The sequence below is a fragment of the Podarcis vaucheri genome (genome assembly GCF_965113315.1).
Source record: "Podarcis vaucheri genome assembly, chromosome: 1".
In the NCBI taxonomy this organism is placed as follows: Eukaryota; Metazoa; Chordata; class Lepidosauria; order Squamata; family Lacertidae; genus Podarcis; species Podarcis vaucheri.
Genome location: NC_138759.1, coordinates 71666510 through 71685407, shown reverse-complemented (window position 1 = coordinate 71685407; position 18898 = coordinate 71666510). Strand labels below are relative to the sequence as shown.

Here is an 18898-nt window from a genome sequence, read left to right as displayed (position 1 = left end):
ATCTGATTTTTCAAAGAGCTCATCTGCTCCTGTTCCTTGTTCCCCTCTAGAGTCGTAATCCTCTCACTGTGTCATGAAAGACATTTCGCACAATGGCCAATTGTTTGTGATATCACAAACCCAGGATTATGAATTCAAAAAAAGACTGAACAACCAGAGCGGCTGAGTGCTTAAAGAGCAAAGAGACTCTTTTCATGCAAATGTCCTGATTAATAAACAACAAAAGGAAGCACGAACAAAAAAACAGACATACAACCAAAGGGGCATTTTATAATAAGATTTTTCTTCCAAATTTTTGATAAGCTCACATTAGCCTTTAAAATGCACACAATCCACTGAAAGGTTCCTGCAGTCTGCAGTTCATGCTATAGAAGGCATGATGCTGAGTTGATAGATTCTGTGGACATTTATTGTGGCCCTCAAAACATTTAGCACTTTGTAGCTCAAGAAAGTAATGTGTGAAGTGAGATGTGTTGCGTGGGTTGGGAACTAGGCCTTCTGTCTGCCAAAACAGGCTCCATATATGCATGGATAAAAGAGAAGTCAGATTTCCAGAAAACATGGCATGGGTTGTTTTTTTCTGCCCAAGCCAACATCAATATATTTTGCAAAAAGAAAACAAGAGGGAATGTGAAACCCCACATTACTAGGCAGCGGCCCTGAGAAATCCAATCCACAGAGTGACACTGCCCACCCTGCTGCACCAGGAGTGTGGGCCCTCCAGCAGTGCAGTTCAGAGGAAACACAAACACTGCTCTGGAATAGTGGGAAAATAAATGGGCTTGTATAATATGCTTGGCTAGGCAGAATGTATTATAAAGCAGAATGTTTCCTTCTGAGCTCTGGGGTGCTTTTGGCTAATGCCTATAACCCACAGTGGGAAAGTGAGAGCCAATGAGAAATTCCTGGCGATCCTTCTACACTGTAGATTCTACACAGCCTCATCAAAGAACAGGAAAGGATCTATGTCGTTCCACCTTCTGTAATTCAGGTTCTCAGGCTTTAAAAAACGGTCCTTGTGAGTTCTTCTCTGCACCTGGTCCTGTGCCACATAGCCTCTAAAATCAATGTACAATCAAAGGTGGATTTCAGGCAGTGCAAGAGGCTCTGCAGGGTGTCACAGCTATGACATAGTTGGATCTTAAAGTGACTTAACAACCAAGCAATGAAACATAGATACATTAAGACGGGGGGGGGGAGATACATTAAAAACACCCCACCCACTTCTAAAAGGCCACACATAGTTGCAAAATGCCAAAGGCCTAGTTATAAAGTTTTTGCCTGGCACCTAAAGTTATATAATGATGTTGCCAGGCAAGCCTCCTTGGGGTGAGCATTCCACAAGCAGGGAGCCACCACTGAAAAGCCCTGTCCTCATGTTGCTACCCTGTGAACGGGCCACTCAAAGAAGGACCTCAGAAGACAATCCCAGGATATGCGGTTGTTTCATATGCGAAGAACCGCCCTGAGACCTTTGGGTATAGGGCAGTATAAAAATTAAATAAATAGAAGAAGAAGAAGAAGAAGAAGAAGAAGAAGAAGAAGAAGAAGAAGAAGAAAGAAGAAGAAGTAGAAGAAGCAGCAGCAGCAGCAGCAGCGGTCCTTAAGGTATTGTGGCCCTGAGCCACATAAGGCTTTTATGAGTCAAAACCACACACTCCTCACACTTGGTAACGCCAGCCCCTGGGTGCCAATTCGGCTCCTGTCTGTATAACTACATCCTGTATTCTGTTTCTTGGTCACACTGTAGTTTAACAGTATTTTGGAAATGGGGCTCTCAATATATAAGTCAGTTTCCCCCCAAACAGGCACCCTCCAAGCACCTGGGGCTGATGAGAGTCTAAAACATCTGGATGGCACCATGTTGGGGAAGGGTAACATGAGTGAAAATGGGCTCATATGGGCCTCTTCCTGGGAACTTTTTCTCCTTACTCCTACTGACCAGCTTTTCCCCCCAGGGAATCCTCTGCTTTGCAACACAAACAGCAAAGAAACCATGGATGCTATTCAGAGTAGATCCACTGAAGTTAAGGGACATTAGGGTCATTAGATTCAATGACCTGACTCAGTTGGATACAGCCCCATGAGTCTTGAGAGTTCTTCGCCTGAATTCCAGGTGCTTCACCTTGTTCCCATGCAACTTTTGCATGCTGGCTTCAATTCATTTCTGCAAGCATCACTGAAAGCAGAGAATGTTTTCTTAACATTTACTGTATGTTCCCCTGTTGTCACTAAAGGAGGAAATACTCTCTGGCACTTCTCAGCTAACTCTTTGGCAGAAACCCTCTTCTGGCAACTTTATCAGGGTGTCAGAATAATTATTTCTGCTCCCGAATTCAAAAGCTAGAATGAAGGGAGTGGGGAAGGTATCAGGTATCAGCTTCTCACTGGGATCGTACTAGCAGTTCTCACTAAGTAAGCTGTGCAGGAATGTTGCTCTTGAATGCTGAGAACTCAAAAAGAAAAAGTGTGAACCAAGGCTGAAAAGCCATTAGTCAAAACGAGAAGAGACTGTATGCCCTGCCCCATCCCCAGACATGGCTTTAGAAAGCCTTACTACCATCTTGGGGGCACAACCACACAGCAGTTGGCCAGGCTCCTGATTCAGCACTCTTTATTAATGAACATTGCAGGAAACTAAAGAAGGAAGGCTAAATAAGAATGAGTATGAAATTGATAGAATTTTTTTCTTTGCAGACAGGCATGTCTGCAACAACTTTTTAATATTACTTTTCTAAAAGTTCAAAGCAACACTTGTTCCATCTGTAGCCTTACCCATCAGTAATTTTATGTTGGTGTCATTCAGAAATCAGCACGCTAGCCACAGTGCGACAGGTTTATCCTGCTATGTTGTGTTCCTATCCACTTCTGGGATTGATTTGGATAATAAATATATATCTGTTGTTCATATGTGAAACAGCAGTCTGGATAGCAAACTGAATACTATATATAGTATACAGAATCACACAGCTATCTTTCCATTCATAAATTATTCCATGGAAAGATGGATGTCTGGAATGAACTGGAACCATGTGTCCAACAAGGGGACCGCAATTTTATGAAAGTGTTGCACATTTCAATCTTGGAATGAATATTTTGCTTTGGCAATTATCAGATCTCCCTTAACTGGAATTGTTTGTGAAAAGAAATCCAACTGACCATGGACAAAAAAAGCAAATAAAACCAGTTACAAATCAAGTTATAAAACATGGAGCCAGATGTAATTAATTAACTGACTGGGACATTAAGCCTGACCATTTGCTCCAGGGAACCTCCCTCTATTACTAGTAAATTGTGTTTTCTGCATGCCACCTGCAGCTGAGTTTCAGCTGATGAGCAGAAGTTATAGGGCAGGCATGGCCAAACTTGGCCCTCCAGATGTTTTGGGACTACAACTCCCATCATCCCTAGCTAACAGGACCAGTGGTCAAGGATGATGGGAATTGTAGTCCCAAAACATCTGGAGGGCCAAGTTTGGCCATGCCTGCTATAGGGCATTCTGATAGTGGAACCACAGTTATGGAACTCCCTCCCTTGTGTCAATAGATTGAATCTATTAGTTGTGTGAGCAGATGTCAGACTACACAACTGATCTTTCTTTTCCCCATCTCCCCCTTTACAAAGGAGAAAAACAACAACGCTTCAGAAGGCTGGTGAGGGCCCAAAATAATGTGGACTGTGCTGTAAGAGTAACCTTAAAATGGGGGGAGATGAGACATCTTGCACCAGTAGGAGTACGACTAGACCAAGATCGCTCAGTCTGATTTGAGGTGATTTCTCCCTTCCACTCTCACAACCACCAAAAATTTTTAGGAAGAAAGTAAAGAACTTCCTTTCCCAGACATTTGTTGCTGCTACTTGAGGTTGGTTTTCAACCATCACTGTCCTGGTTCTGTTTTTGCTCTTTCTAGGTTAATTATCTGTAATTGTCTTTAAATGTAATATGGTTTTTATTAGGGAGTAATCTACTTTGGACTCTTGTAAAGACAGGTGGGATAGCAACAGATAAAAAGTTTGTATCACACTGACTGTACAAATGTGCTGGATATCCCATTCTAAAAATTTTCTTGCTCAGCAAATATTTGATTTAAGCTACAAAATTTGAAAAAATATTTCATGTTCCTTGTTTAAAACAGAGGTGGATACAGTGAACTATTTTTAGAATATTCTGGCTTTGTCTTTCAATTCTATTAAAAGATATCTGGATGTTTGATTAAAATTAATGGGAACTATCATCCAACACCCTCTTGTTGGGCTTTCAACATCTCAGCATATGTTTTTGATACTGATTTTTCACTGCCTCATAACTTTCCAACGTGATTCTTAAAACATTTCATTGCTATGTATAAAAGCTGAAACAGAAGGCCTAGCATGGGTTATGGAATGGCTGCCAATACAAAACAGCCTTCATAATACATGCAGGCATGAGGTGATGACAATATGAGTATCTAAGGAAGGCCTAAAATTATTGCAAGCAAATATACTTTTGTTTCAAACCACAATAAACCCTGAATTGTAAAAGAGAACAAATCAAATTCATTTAGTTTACTTTATACCAACATAAAGAAATATAGAATCTCATCTCAGGCTTTATACATATATTTCTTCGCCATTAAGTAATTTATCACTCTAGATAAACACGCATGCGTGGATTCATCCAGGGCTTTCTATGCTCCTCATAGCACAAAACTGGAGCGCCATATTAGGAGTGCAGGACCTATATAGCCATGCAGTTATTGTTGAACTACTGTTCCCATCACCACAGACCATTGTCCATGCTGGCTATGGGGCTGATGGGACTTGGGAGACTCAACAACAGCTGGATATTTTTCAATAAAAGCAATTCTCACATTCATATGGAAGTCATCAAGGTAGGTCAATGAGTGACGTATATGCAACTAAGTCAGTACTTATTTCAGGGGACAGATATACGGCAGGCCTCAAGTCTGTCTGGAAACAGCACCCTCTAACCTTGAAGACCACCACCATCTTGATTCCTGGTATGCTTGGCCCTTCTGTGGTCACTCAGTGGTGAGAAACAAGCACTCTCCACCTCTGCAGAAGCCCTTCTGATGATTCTTATTTTTTATGTTCCACAGGTGAGCCTTGGCAGTGAAAAGAGATGCCAGTGCTATGCTCTGGTAAACCCTGAACAATTATTTTAACCCATTCATTTCGACCTAGAAGTCCTGGTTCTAATTCCTGCTGAACTTTGAAATCCTTAGATGTCACTGAATAAATCACTCCTCTCAGCACCTGTTTCCCATCTGTAAAACAGGAATCTGAAACACTGGGTTGTTGGGAGTGTTATGTATTGAAGTTCTCACCCTGGCCACCAGGAGTATCGTGTATGTAGTTTTCACTCAGGTCCACGTCAGTTATTTTAGTAGGGAAACCCTGGGTTGTTGTTGCTACAATGCTGACAGCTGGCTGCCTATAAAAGCAGGCCGGCTGAGCTGTTTGCTGTTCAGTTCCGTTCTAGCTTACAAATAAAGAGCTGCTTTGGAGAAATTGCTGTGTCGTCTGCTATGTCTACCCACTATTCAACAAGGAGGATGGTGAAAGAATGTGAAGCACTCCACACCAAGGATGACTATAGAATTAATGCCGCTAGGTATTCTCAAGCCCCTTCCAACTCTGGCAGTGGCAAAGAAAATTTTCTCAACAAATTAGATAACACATTGCTTCTTGATCTGAAACAAGTGGCCAATACTAACTGCAAACAATAGTCTGGGCGCATTGTAAGAAGAGCCTGTGTCAATCCTGGTTGGTTGCAGCCACCTAAAATCACCTGGCAAAATGTAAACCTCAGGCAAAAATAACAAAAGACCGCATTCTACACTCCCAGTTTTATGGAAGCACAATGGTGTGAGGTATGCAGCTTTTGAACTAGGGCACCCTGACTCTGCAGAGGCTTCCTCCAGTGAACCATGCAGGAAAGAAAGCTAGAAAAGCAGAGTGTCCTGGGTCCTGGTTTCAGTTCTGCTATCCCTCCTTCTCCCTCTTAAATCTTGAATATTTGTTTTTACCAACAATTTCTCTGATGCAGCCCAAGATCACCCTCTTCCCAGTGCCCCCACGCCCTACTTTTAGGCTCAGGTACATCTGACTTTTGAGAATGAGATGCTGGAGTAGCTGGATGTTTGGTCTGATCCAGCAGGGCTCTCCTTACACTGAGCTCTAAGCAGACTTTTGCCACAGTATACTATGTCATTCTGGAACTGCTCAATCTACCAGCACCTGATTTATAAACTGTGGTGCTGAAAGGTAAGACATAGCAAATTATGAGTCAGAACATCAGCAGAAGAACACCGGCTGATAAAGAGTTGGATTGCATATTTATAAAAATAATAATAATTTATTATTTATACCCCGCCCATCTGGCTGGGTTTCCCCAGCCACTCTGGGCGGCTTCCCAAAAAAATATTAAAATACTCTAATACATCAAACATTAAAAGCTTCCCTAAACAGGGCTGCCTTGAGGTGTCTTCTAAAAGTCTGGTAGTTGTTGTTCTCTTTGACATCTGGTGGGAGGGCGTTCCACAGGGTGGGTGTCACTACCAAGAAGGCCCTCTGCCTGGTTCCCTGTAACTTGGCTTCTCGCAGCGAGGGAACCGCCAGAAGGCCCTCAGCGCTGGACCTTAGTGTCCAGGCAGAATGATGGAATGATGAAATGAACTCTAGTTCATGAAAGTTAATACCATAATCAATGTCGACTTTCAGTTGCCATAAGACTGTTGTTTTTACAGTCTAAGCATTGTTGTAAAGCAGAGTGCACGCACGCACACATAGGACAGGCTATATTTATAAGGTAGTCTGCCACATGTTTCTCAGAACAAGTTACTAGTGATGTGGTGGACACCAAAAGTAGAATCTGGAGCTTCTTTCACTTGGAACACTTGATGCTTTGGCAGCCACAGATTCACAAGACATTTATGTGTGCAGATTTTATCAAGCACCTCTACTGCATCTTCTGTTTCAGATATTATGCATTCCCCACAGTAATTGCATCGCTGAGGAATTGCTGAGGAAGTTCAATTATTTCTCCTTGCAGCAAGGCTGTGAGATTCAGAAAGCTGTTTGAAATGTGATTGAATATCAATTATTGGAACCTATTGCACAGTGACCATGACGCGTGGCATAACTGCTATCTGTATGCACATACTTTGTCATGCTCCAGTGCTCAATCTCCAAAAATTGATCTGAAACTAATTAATTGGAAGAGAAAGTATGGTGAGACCCACTGGTAATTTCTCACTCTTACGCACACACAGCATACTTCAGATTTGACCATGAGATTTAAACTGAAGTGATAGCGGGTTCTCCAAGTTTTCCTTGAGATTTAGCGGATTCAGCTCCCTGGCATGCCCTGTGTGGAGGATGAGTGTTTCCCAATTGTGTTTTGTGTGTGCATTGCCCTTTAAAAGCTGGAGGAAAGAAAGAGCTCTATACATGAACTGGATGTTGCACAATTCCCTTTGAGCAGAGGCTCACAGGAGAACACTTTGAACAGGTAATCTGGGCAAGCCTATAAAAGGGATTATAAACAACAGCTCTTCCTCTTGGCTCAGGAAGACTGAAGCTTTCAAGAACTGAGGGCTTTTGGTGTAGGATCTTGCATGCCCTTGGCTTCAATTCCACAAATCCGTTTCTTCCAGATGGTTGTAAATCCCCAAGAAATGTCATTGCAACCCCATAACAGTATTTGCATTAGTTTTCTACTGCCCATCCAAGTCAATTAGCAGTAAATTAAAACCAGCAGGGGTTGTAGTTCTTAATGTATTTTAGTAGAAAACAAACAGGAGAGTGTAGCAAATAAGAAAGGCCAGGCAGCACTAAAGCTTGTATTACCAGTAACTTCTCTGAGTGGTATTTTAGTAGGTGGGAATGAAGAAGAAGAATGTGCTCATTTTATAAACTAGCAACCAGAAATCAGAACAGGTTACTGGTGGTTCTGTTCCCCCAATGATCTCCTATTTTTATTGTCTCACATTGTTATTATCTGTGGCCTTGGTGTTGCCTAAAAGTATAAGAAGTACCATATAAGCCTGTTGTTACATTAGGCTGGCTCTTCTTATTTCATACTAGTCCCATCCACAAGGAAGAGTCCATCTGTGCAAGCTCAGGACATCTGCCTGGCCTTTAGGCTCAGGGTGATTTAAGGGACATACACAACCCTGTGTAGGGAAACTCTAGAGTCCAAAGACAAAAGCATCAGGTTGAATGTGCAGGTCCATTTGACACAACTCAATCAGGGTCAGGAATCTGATAAATCTCAAGGGAAAGTTCATTAGCAAACCAGAGAATTTTCAAAGCTGTGGTATTATTGGTGCTACGCCAGAAAGACAATTAAGAAAGGCCATTCATGGGGCAATTAAAGTTCAATTTGTCACTGATCCCCCAGCCAGACTCAACAGAAGGCAATAGAATGGTCAGGATATTTTTTTAAAACGCTGGAAAGTACCAAACAGGACTTACTTGTGAGTAAACATTGCAGAGGGACCTTGGCGATGAGAAATACAACTGCTGGAAAACATGGCGGTATATTAAGTGCTATGTGGAAGCTCCATTTGATTCTCAGCTAATTCTGGGAAAGCAACACATCATCAGTGTTAAAAGGCTATAGCATGGAAGCAATCTCTGAGACCCAGCATGGAATTCTGCCATAGTTGTAGGAAGAGCATCCTCCGTTCCTGCTCTTCAGTCCACTGCCTAGGTCAGTCTCTGAGGGGTGGGGCTGATGGGAAACAAACCACTACAGGGTACTAGAATGCCAAAGGCTGGCTTAAAGTAACTGGGTGAGCTCCTTTTCCAGGCAACAGAATAAGGCTGATGGGGACAAGGAGCCAGCAATCATACTGAAATAATCTTCAGTATCTCATTGCCCTGATTTGCACATAAAGCAGTGGTATATATACCACAAATCATGTCAAATCTGCTATTCAGACATTTGGTTGTAAAAGCGTCATGGAGGGCAGAGTAAGTTTGAAATGGTGAGCAAAGTTTTAAAAATTTGAGGCGGGCAAGCAGTCTGAGAGCTTGTGGAGAAGTCAAATTGTGGAAGTATTTGTGCTGTGGGGTCTCGCAGAGTTCCATATTGTTTTGCGTGCTTTTTTTTCTTTTTTTTAGCATGAAGTAACTGGAGGATTTCATTAGGGGATCTGGAGCTTTGTCATATATGTATATCTATTTGGTTGTTTTGTAAACCACCCTGGGATCCAAACAGACGAAGAGTGTTTTTAAAATGTGGAGAACAACATTAACAACTGCAACATTTGGAAACATCCAATTCTGCACATGCAGCCAAATACAGTAGAAAGCAGGAGATATATTTCTGGTTTTGTTTTTGCATATATAGAAGCCAATTAACTTTACAGCCCAATCCTATGCTCAGAAGCAAATCCTGTTGTCTTCCATGGGACTTTCTTCCAAATCAATGTGTGCAGGATTATAGCCCCCAGTCAGAAAGCTGTACGCCCTGAAAGGAGTTTCAATGCTACTGAGCCAAAGCTTAATGTCTTTATCCACTTTTGTTTCAGGAAAAGCTCTTGTTCTCAAGAATAGATGTTTCGCTGGAATAAAACAGACATCTCCTCTAACAAACTGTGGGAAAGATCCACACAGCTGCATTCTGTCTTTGATTCTTTCAGAGGCTCTTATAAGTGAGCATAGGGAGAAGGCCAGAAATGAGAGCAGCAGTGGCTGTACATGCACAGGTCTACAGGTGGGTTCTGTATTAGCTGCAGGCTAGCTGAAAACTGCCCCGTACTCTTTAACCTGGCCTCTGACACCTGAGTGGCATGTTTTCAAGATCCCGCCCTATTCTTATGACTGCAATTTGCTTTTGCTGTTTGTAATACTGAATTTTAAAATGCTTGCCAGCCGTCCTGGGACCAGGTGGTGAAGTATGGTTAATAAATGAGAGGCAAGATGGTGTGGTGGTTCGAGTGTTGAACTAGGATCTGGCAGACCAGGGTTCAAATCTCCACTCAGCCACAAAACTATGTGGGGGCCTTGGGCCAGACACTGCCTCTCAGCCTAGTCTACCTCCGGGGTTGTTGTGGAGAATAAATGAGAAGGAGGACAGCCATGTACACCACCTTGAGCTCCTTGGAGAAAAAGTTGGGATATAAATGCAATAAATAGTAGTAGTAGTAGTAGTAGTAGTAGTAGTAGTAGTAGTAATATATACACTGAAGCACTTGAAAGCCATAGAATATATACTTCAAACTGGCACATTTGCTACTGTGGTCGTAACTGCAGGTAGTGGGAGCAGCAGCAACAGGGCGTCCTGAATGAAGGAATTCCTTCAGACAATCAAGATGCTGCTTTAATTTGATTCAAATGGCAGCAGAGCTGGTAAATACCCATATTCCACTTGTGTTTGCTATGGTGAGCACATAAAATGTAAAGAGAGTGGGAGACAGGTGTCCCTCAACATAAGAAGCGTTCTGCTGGATCAGTCCAAAAACGTACCTATTTCAGCATCCTGCTTCCTACAGTGGCCAACCAGATGCTTCTGGGTACAAGCAAGACTTTAACAATAGCCTCTTGTTCCCCGCGGACTGGTGTTCTAAGGCATTATATAGTCTATAGCCATCAAGTAATGAGAGATGCCCAGGATCCAGCCAAGGTCAATCACTGGAATAATAGTCCAACTTGGTAGGATATCTTATATATATGCGCACATGAATGAGCATGGTTCATAGTGCCAAAGAAGTGTCTGATAACTAAATAATAGAATATAGAAACTATTTTCCAGGCAGTAATACATCTCTGTGTGTGGATCTTAAGGATAGATGGCACATCTAGAGGGTTTTTTGGATAAATACACGTGGCTTTTACATTCCTCCTGTTGAAACCTGTAGCAGAAGCAACGCTATCTGAACACAGCTGGGAACTGACACTATTTACAATCCGATTGGGTATCCATATAGAAGCACGTTAAGGAAACAGCTGTTTGTACATGTCTTGTATGTTTACTTTGCTGAAATATGCCACTGTTTCTAAGAGTTTAAGAGAATCCCCTAAAATCCCCTAAAAGAAAAGGTAACCTTAAGGCTATTTTGCAATATACCAAGTGGATCATTTTCAGTGTATAGTTCTCCAAATCACGCTTGCTCAGGTGCCTGTGAAGTGATTCAAACAAGAGCGTTACATGTCTGAAAAAATATAATAGGTCTCCACTGTGGGCCCCACTTAACATTTTCTAGTTGTTTGTGCTATCTTATGAGCATGAATGGAAGGAGCCATTGGTGTTTGCTCTAAGCATTAATCCATAGTAATAGAAAGTACAAAAACTCAAGTTCAGAGCAACTTAGCTCCAAAGCACACCACAAGACATGTAGTCCGAATGCCTCGTCGGTGCCACTACCAACCAGGTTCTCTTACAACTACCTGGGTGACAACCACGGCCACAGCCAACATTCATTTATAATACAGTACTCATTAAACAGGACATTTTACAACCTGCTGGCATGCTCCATAGCTAGTGACAGCCAAACTTACTAGCTCTTCAGTTTCCAGTGCACTAGGATTTGCCTTTAATTTAAATCCTCCATTTTTTTCATTTTAAGAAAATATTAAAATGTTTAAAATCCATGCAGGAGACCTAATTTGTAGCAAATGTGTGAGAAAAATGCCAGGCCTGGCTTTGTTTGGTGCCTGTTCCAAAAGCCTGCTTTCTATCACAACAGCAAACGGTGTCACAAGTTCACCAAAGGAACAAGGCAAAAGCTACAGAGAGGCAAGGGATTCCTGCTGATAATGCTCCTCATGTATGGAAAGGTGGTGGCTGACCAGGGTTGCTGACAAAGAGAAGTCTCCTTTACACTCTCTCCCATACACCTTAATTTCAAAGTACCTATTCTCCCACTAGGACGGACTTGTTACATGAGCCCTGGTTTGCTCTTGACACTACGTATGTTCCTATAGCTTCAGTCTGGACCAGGAGGCACCTACAAATGTTCAACTACTTTGTTTGCCCAACCCAAAGAGTGCAACAATTCTGCCATTGAATGTGGCCTTTTAAACAATAAGGGGAAGAAAGAACTTTGGGTAACACCCTGCTTAATGTACTCTTGTTGGCTCAGAGGTGAGGAACCTGAAGCCTAGGGGCCAGATGCAGTCCAAACGCAGGGCTCTCTGCCCAGTACAGGCTTCCCTTCCAAGCTACATCAGTCCCCAGTCCTACCCCTATGCTTTTGCCTGGCTGGAATCTGTCCCCGAACTGTGGATGGAGAGATGGAGTGTGTGTGGAAAGCTCTGTGTTTTATACGGCTGGAATGTAGCGGGAATGTAGCTCACTGCACAAAGGTGCATCTATTGTTTTCCCACTTTTGCCTTTGGCTCCACCCACCTCTGGTTCCCAGGAGGTTGATCATGAGGAAAAGTGGCCCTTGAGATGAAAATAGCTTCCCACTCCTGGCAAAGCTAGTCACAGTAGGCAAAGTGAAGGCCAGCGCTCATTTTACTTGCTCCTCAGAAACAGCCAGCAAACCTCTACTTGAACCTTCATGCTCCAGCATACAATCCAATCCAACAATAGTTACTCAAGAGTAAGTCGAACTTATCTCTGTGGAACTTACTTCTAAGCAAGAATGCTTGGAATTATAGTCTCTGTTCTTAAATACTAGCAATACATACAGTAGTACCGCCAGTTACAAACTTAATTCATTCCAGAGGTCCATTCTTAACCCAAAACTGTTCTTAACCTGAGGCGCACTTTCGCTAATGGGGCCTCCCGCTGCCACCACGCCATCAGCGCACGACTTCTGCTCACATTCCAGGGCAAAGTTCACAACCAGGAGCATCTACTTCCGGGTTAGAGGAGCTCATTACCCGAAGCATTCATAAGGAGGACGGTACATAACCCAAGGTTCCACTGTACATGCACCACCACCACCATACAAAAAGTGTGTGGGGGGGGGAATTCTACCTGTTAAGTTGCAACATTTCATTTTAATTGCCAAATTACTTGCTTTGTATATAAAAATGAGACAGTGATATGACTCACTGCCCTTGAGTCAAATGCTATTTAATTCCTAGACAGTGAATCTATAGTACAAGGCCTGGATCTACTCACATTTTACTTTTATTTACAAAGTGGGTGTCTGTACATTACCTAACAGGTACATTTTTATTTTTGATGTGGCTGTAAAAATATTATGATTTAGTAGTGGTTTTGATTTCCCACTGGTAAGGTTATACATACAGATGTAAACTGCATTTAGTATGAGCTCACTTTGAATGGGCATATGGAAATTATATTGAAGAAATATTAAAATTCTGCTTCGTGCTATTTTCCTAGATAAGCTGTGGGAACTGCAAGAAATACAATGCAGGAAATACTATTCCCTCAAACAGAAAATCACATAAATAGATAGGATGTCCAGTCCAAACCACTGCACTGAGGAAGGATTTTCCATACTTAAACATCTTTAAGAGGCTAATCCATGGACTACAATCATACAGTCTGTGATTATACAAACTACACATAACAAAGACAGACTAAGAGTAAGGGAGGTGAATCATGCCAAAAACTGAGGGAAAGCATTTCGTAAAACAAATTTGGATGACTCAAAAGCAGACACAAACAACTACATCCTTGCATCTGATGCAGTTTGTTGCACTGTGGACCTTAGCTTACAGGTTTCTGTAGATTTTTTAAGTAAGGCTAATTCTGCATTGGATCATCAACCAATAAAACCTTAATATGGGTGTCAATTGGCTCCTTTATGAGTAAATGACAGTGCACCTGTGGAGTCCAACAAAAACCAATTTTCTTAGCAATTCAGTTCCAGCCTGCTCCACCAGCATCCTGTCTACATTGGTGGCCTTTGTTTATTGATTGATTGATTGATTTCCATCTTCCATGCTTATTCTAGTTCAATACAGTAAAAAAAATCCTGTATGGTAATAGAACTTTAATGAAAAGATATGTCAGACACCCCAACTACACAGTCTAAATTAGGAAAGCTATCCAAAACATGCTACCCCATAATTTTACGCCTCCTTCAAGCAACCCCTGCAGCCCAGCTGGTGCCAAGCATAATGCTCTGCTTTCCTTTAGACCACATCAGGAAGGCCAAGAGCGGAGCGGTCTTGTCCTATGGACAGCTGCCTGGGCTTGTGCCCTGGGGAGGTCACTTCAATGCTGCTAACACAGTGATTTGACTTCACCCAGTGGCAGAACTTGGGTCTCAAGTTTCAGCAACACTCTGCGTGATGCCAAAATTAGGCACCCCTCTGCCTCTCAACTTCCATTCTACACCATAGTTGCCACAACCCCCGTGGTGCCCCCAAGCCTCCGCACCCAGTGTGACCAAAATCCTGTACCCCTAAATCTACCTCTGCTTCACCCCCCGGAGGCACACTGTCTCTTGAAACAGGCAGGGGCCAACAATAATAATTTTGTCATCTAGAGTCAGCACTGCAAATGCCAGCAGGGAAGATAAGGGTTGTGTTGAAATCTTGTGTCGTCATACAATATGCATGTACACATTAAGTGTATATACATCACTCATGATCCCCTGCCCCCAAAAAACAAGCAACCCAGGCTGACATTTCCAAAATGCTGTCATATGAGAACAATATGTGGGCAGCAGTACCTGGAAGGCTGCATCCCCATCACTACTAAAGAGCTGAAGGATCAGGACAAGGAAAGAGGCAGGAGTAGTCGGGTTTTCAATTTGGGCAGTCAAATGTTTATGACCAGCCACTTTTAACAATGCTTCCTCACTGTAAGGAAACCCTCCTGGGGGTAACATGTCACAAGCATTGATAGGAGTTTGAGTCTGGTGCTAAATCTATACATTTTCAGGATTAGACTTAAAAGGAAGTGATTGTGGAGCATTTCCACCTTATGAGGAAAACTTTTATTTCCTTGCTCTTCCTTGTCATGCAGCCTACAACTCCCAAACACTGACAACAAAACCTGCAGTATCAGTTAACTAAAGCTCTGATTTTATATTTTTGAAGAGAAAAAGAAACTATTTATCTTTGAGGAGAAAATAACTAAATGTAGTGCAACAGGACACAGCCTTACCCTAGGCAATGATAAACTACTGTGTAAATATTACAGCGCAATTACATATGGTAACACTTTGTTCCTGTCTCCTGAATTTAACTCTGGACTGATCCGATAAGGAAACCTGAGGTTTTGTTCTTAACTTTCCTGAAAGATGTTTTAAAGCATGCAGGGAGGAACTGTAATTTAAAAAAGGAAAAAACAGGAGACAAATACTATGCTTCTTCTGCAGTATCTTTGTTATTTTCACTCTGTCCATGTTTTCCTTCTTGTAGCCATACCCAGCACAAAGAGGAAACAAGCCATCAGCAGCATGTCTGAACCATGCTAGCAGGCGCACTGAAGCCAATCAGAAGTGTCTTTCATTGTGTAAGGGAACACAAAAGACACTCTGTTTGAGAAACTCGGAAAGAAAGCTAAAAGCTTGTGACCTAGTCTCCCAGTCAAAAACTGCAACCGTAGCTAACAAAGGCCTGAGATCCATAGAAGACATCCTAGTGAGCAGACCCTAAAATCTGTGAACAGGATTTATCAGTTGACCTCCAGCAAGACTGTCCTATACCCTGACTAATCCACCCAGATTCCATATTATCAGAGCTTCAGTTATCCAAAATTCACCCCGTCCCCACATTCTGTATATGGAACATTTGCAGCCTGAAACCAGCATGCTTCTACCTATCCTGCTGGATGTTGACTGCTGAATGTATTACTTTTGGATTAACTTGATATTTTCAATGACCCACCACTGCAAATATAAAAGGGGGAAGGGCTTAGTAGACCAGGGATCCAACCCTTTCCGTGTTCACTGGCAGAAAGTTCATACTTCCCGAGAGAAATTGCAGAAGAGAAGAAATCTGGGGAATAGGTCAGAGGAACACAAGAAAGTATCTTATACTGATTCAGACCGTTGGTCCATCTAGCTCAGTGTTGTCTCAGTGTCTCTCTCCAAGGTTTCAGACAAGAACCTTCTGCAGATGTTCTGAAACTAGCTAAGGCCCTTCTAGTGGTCATTTATATACACTGTCTAGAAGCTGAACACTGGGATCCTGACCTTAGCTGAACTCCCTAGAATGAATAGTAGTAAAACTCTAATTCTCATCATCAGTCCAGTATATTTTGGTCATGTATTAGCTGAGTTTTCACAACACTTGATTTTATTAGACAGGCATTAAAATGTTACCTATTTTCCACCAAAGGCATCAGTTATAAAGCACAGTTTGAGGCATTTCATTGAAGCCTTTACCTGCACATCTAAAATGAAATGTTTTGGGGGAGAGGGTTGTGAATTTTGTTTTGTTTTTGCCTCTGCCTACATCTGCACCCAGTTGGAATTTACCATAAAAGGTGTTTTAAATGCACGGAGCCCAGAAGTAACCAAGAATTCAAAGGAAGTGCCCTCATTAAAAAGACCAGAGCAGGTTTGATAAATAATAAAGAAACTTTACTTGATTTTTCTGGAATGCACATTTAAAACAGGATAGTTTCCTTAACAATGTTTAACCATTGTTTCTATTTAACCACCTTTACTTAAAACCCTATATCTGCAACATGCATACAATGCAACTTCTCCTGCAACAAGTTGATATTAAAAAACCGCCTCCCCTAAGTTGAGTGGTGCTACTGAATCTCACACTGCTGGAGAAGTGAACTCGCTAGCAAAGCAGCCGCAGTCTTAAGGCAACCTTCCATCCTTTTAATTGTTTAAATCCCAAGCACAGACTTGATTTCTTTTGCTCCATCTATTTCTTCATTTAAGTGCATGTAGGCAGATCCACCACCAGGAAAAATTAAGCAGCCACTCAGAAGCCAAGAACCCAAACAGCAAAATAAAAGAATTACCTTCAATGTAATCACCATCATTGCGGTGGATGTGGACCCGACTGCCATTTGCGGGTCTCGAGAAACTTTCCTGAAAGTCTCTCTCTCTCTCATGTTGGAATACTTCACACACAGAGAAAGTAGTAGTCCTAGTACAAGATTCAACAACTTTTTACAGGCAAAAAGATCTATTCGTCAGGGCGGGCGGTGGGGTGAAATTCACCATTTCCTCCCTCTTTGCTTAACAAAACCCAACTGCTAGGGCATGACATCACTCCTCGGAGAATGGGATTCCAAACATACGCTGACATGCAGCTCCAGAAACGAAAAGGAAAATTAAAAGAGTGGGAGGGAGGGAGAGAAAGAGGCAGAGACAAAAAAAAAAAAAAAGAGGGGAAAGTTTTCATTACCTGACACTTGCAGCACTTCCCCTTCCACGCCATTCTCGATTTTTGTATTTCCCAGACCAGAAAGAAAGCTTTGCCCTATTAGCTGAGGCACTGGACGAACGAGCGACGTTCAGAGTCTAATACCTGCTGTGCTTCCCACAGCTCCTTCTCATGACCTTTCACAGCACAGATCTCGGCCAAAATGATTGCAGGGAGAGTACACAGACTGGCTGGGTCAGTTGTCATGGTGATCATTCTCACCCTTTCTCTCTCTCACACACACACGCTCGCTCTCCCTCCCTCCCTCCCTCCCTCCACACACACACACACACACACACAGAGTGTCACAATTCTGGAAGACATCCATGAAACAGCATGGCTTTTCATCCAGGGTTTTTCCCCCTACCTCTCGAGCATTTTGCCCCTCCTCCTCAACCGCCACCGTTGCTCTCACCAAGCCAGCCCCCAGACGCTTCAAATTGATTATTGCTGCTTCAAAAAAGATAATGCCTTTTCAAGTTAGTGACGTAGAGTTTAAGGTGCTTTCCACTCAGCTAAGGGTTGCAGAGACAGGTTGGGTTGCAAAATCTTTCTGCAATAATAATAAAAAAAACACCAGAGAGGCCTGCCACTGCCTGAGCTGGGAGGGGGGGGTGTATGAGAGGAAAAGGTGTGGGGGGGGTGTCATTTGACATTACAGATTTGATATCTCTAGCTCCGACATCAAACTGAAATACAATAGGAAGGATTACAGAGCTGGAAAATCACTCTTCAGGCAGCTAAATGGCTTACCTTGTTGCTCAACCCAGCACTTTGTGAAAATACTTAATTTTTGTAGATATTCATTGTCGCCAAGCAGGGCATCCTGTAGTCTTTCATCCTTCTGTAGTTAAGAAGAAAAATATAGATGTGGGTTAGGAATGAAACAGGATTGTGAAATGAGAAAGAGAGATTGCCATTTCTCCCAAAAGTTTCCTTGCTTCCAGGGCATACCACTCATCGCGGTAGAAATGCTACCCACATTCCACACAAGTTAACCATCTATTCGCCTTGCCAGTACCTGGTTATGTTGTCAACAAAATTAGTGTGACTTGGGTATGCATGGCAAGGCAGAAAGCTGATGTCTTTTGCCACTGGGAAATAGTTCTTTAGAAACAAGCGGAAGTTCTTTTTGATACTTTTTGCTACAGCTTCTGAGTGAATCTCCTATTTTTTCCAACCTTTCGATCTTTCTTACTGTTTGTGCTTTAAATGTGCTTTAAAAGTATGGAGTCTTTTCATCTTGTTTACTGTTTGCTTGACACAATGTTATTATTAATAATGAAATTTAAATAAATTTGCACTGCACAACTAATTTCACACAACACACATAAAATCAGATGCAAACTGTGCAACTGTATGCTTCAGTGCTTAAAAATGAAGAAAATCAGCAGATTTTTCTAAAATAATAATAATACTGCCAGTTTCAAAGTTACGGAGATTAAATAGAAAATTCTAATTAAGAATACGTAAGTGTGATGAACGCCAGAATCCACAGGATTATTTTCTACATCAGCCACAAATCTAAATTCATTTATCTTTATCACAGTTCTGTGTGAGAACTATCTTAATGTAAAAAAAGACTGGTTGATGCTTTGTAGACTATAAAATAATTTTCTATGTA

General features: G+C 42.0%; 1 protein-coding gene across 6 annotated transcripts in view; it reads right to left on the bottom strand.

Annotated features, from left to right (window-relative positions):
* DENND2B (DENN domain containing 2B) overlaps positions 1 to 18898 on the bottom strand; it is a 140233-nt gene that overhangs the window by 94357 nt on the left and 26978 nt on the right. Inside the window, exon 2 of one of the 6 annotated variants that reach the window (XM_082193012.1) lies at positions 18028 to 18118. The gene's annotated coding sequence lies outside the window, so the exon portion shown is untranslated. Of the gene's footprint in view, positions 1 to 16867; positions 17113 to 17256; positions 17540 to 18027; positions 18119 to 18898 lie in introns of those variants that run through there. The other 5 variants (XM_082193014.1, XM_082193011.1, XM_082193015.1 and 2 more) reach the window with 5 other exon arrangements.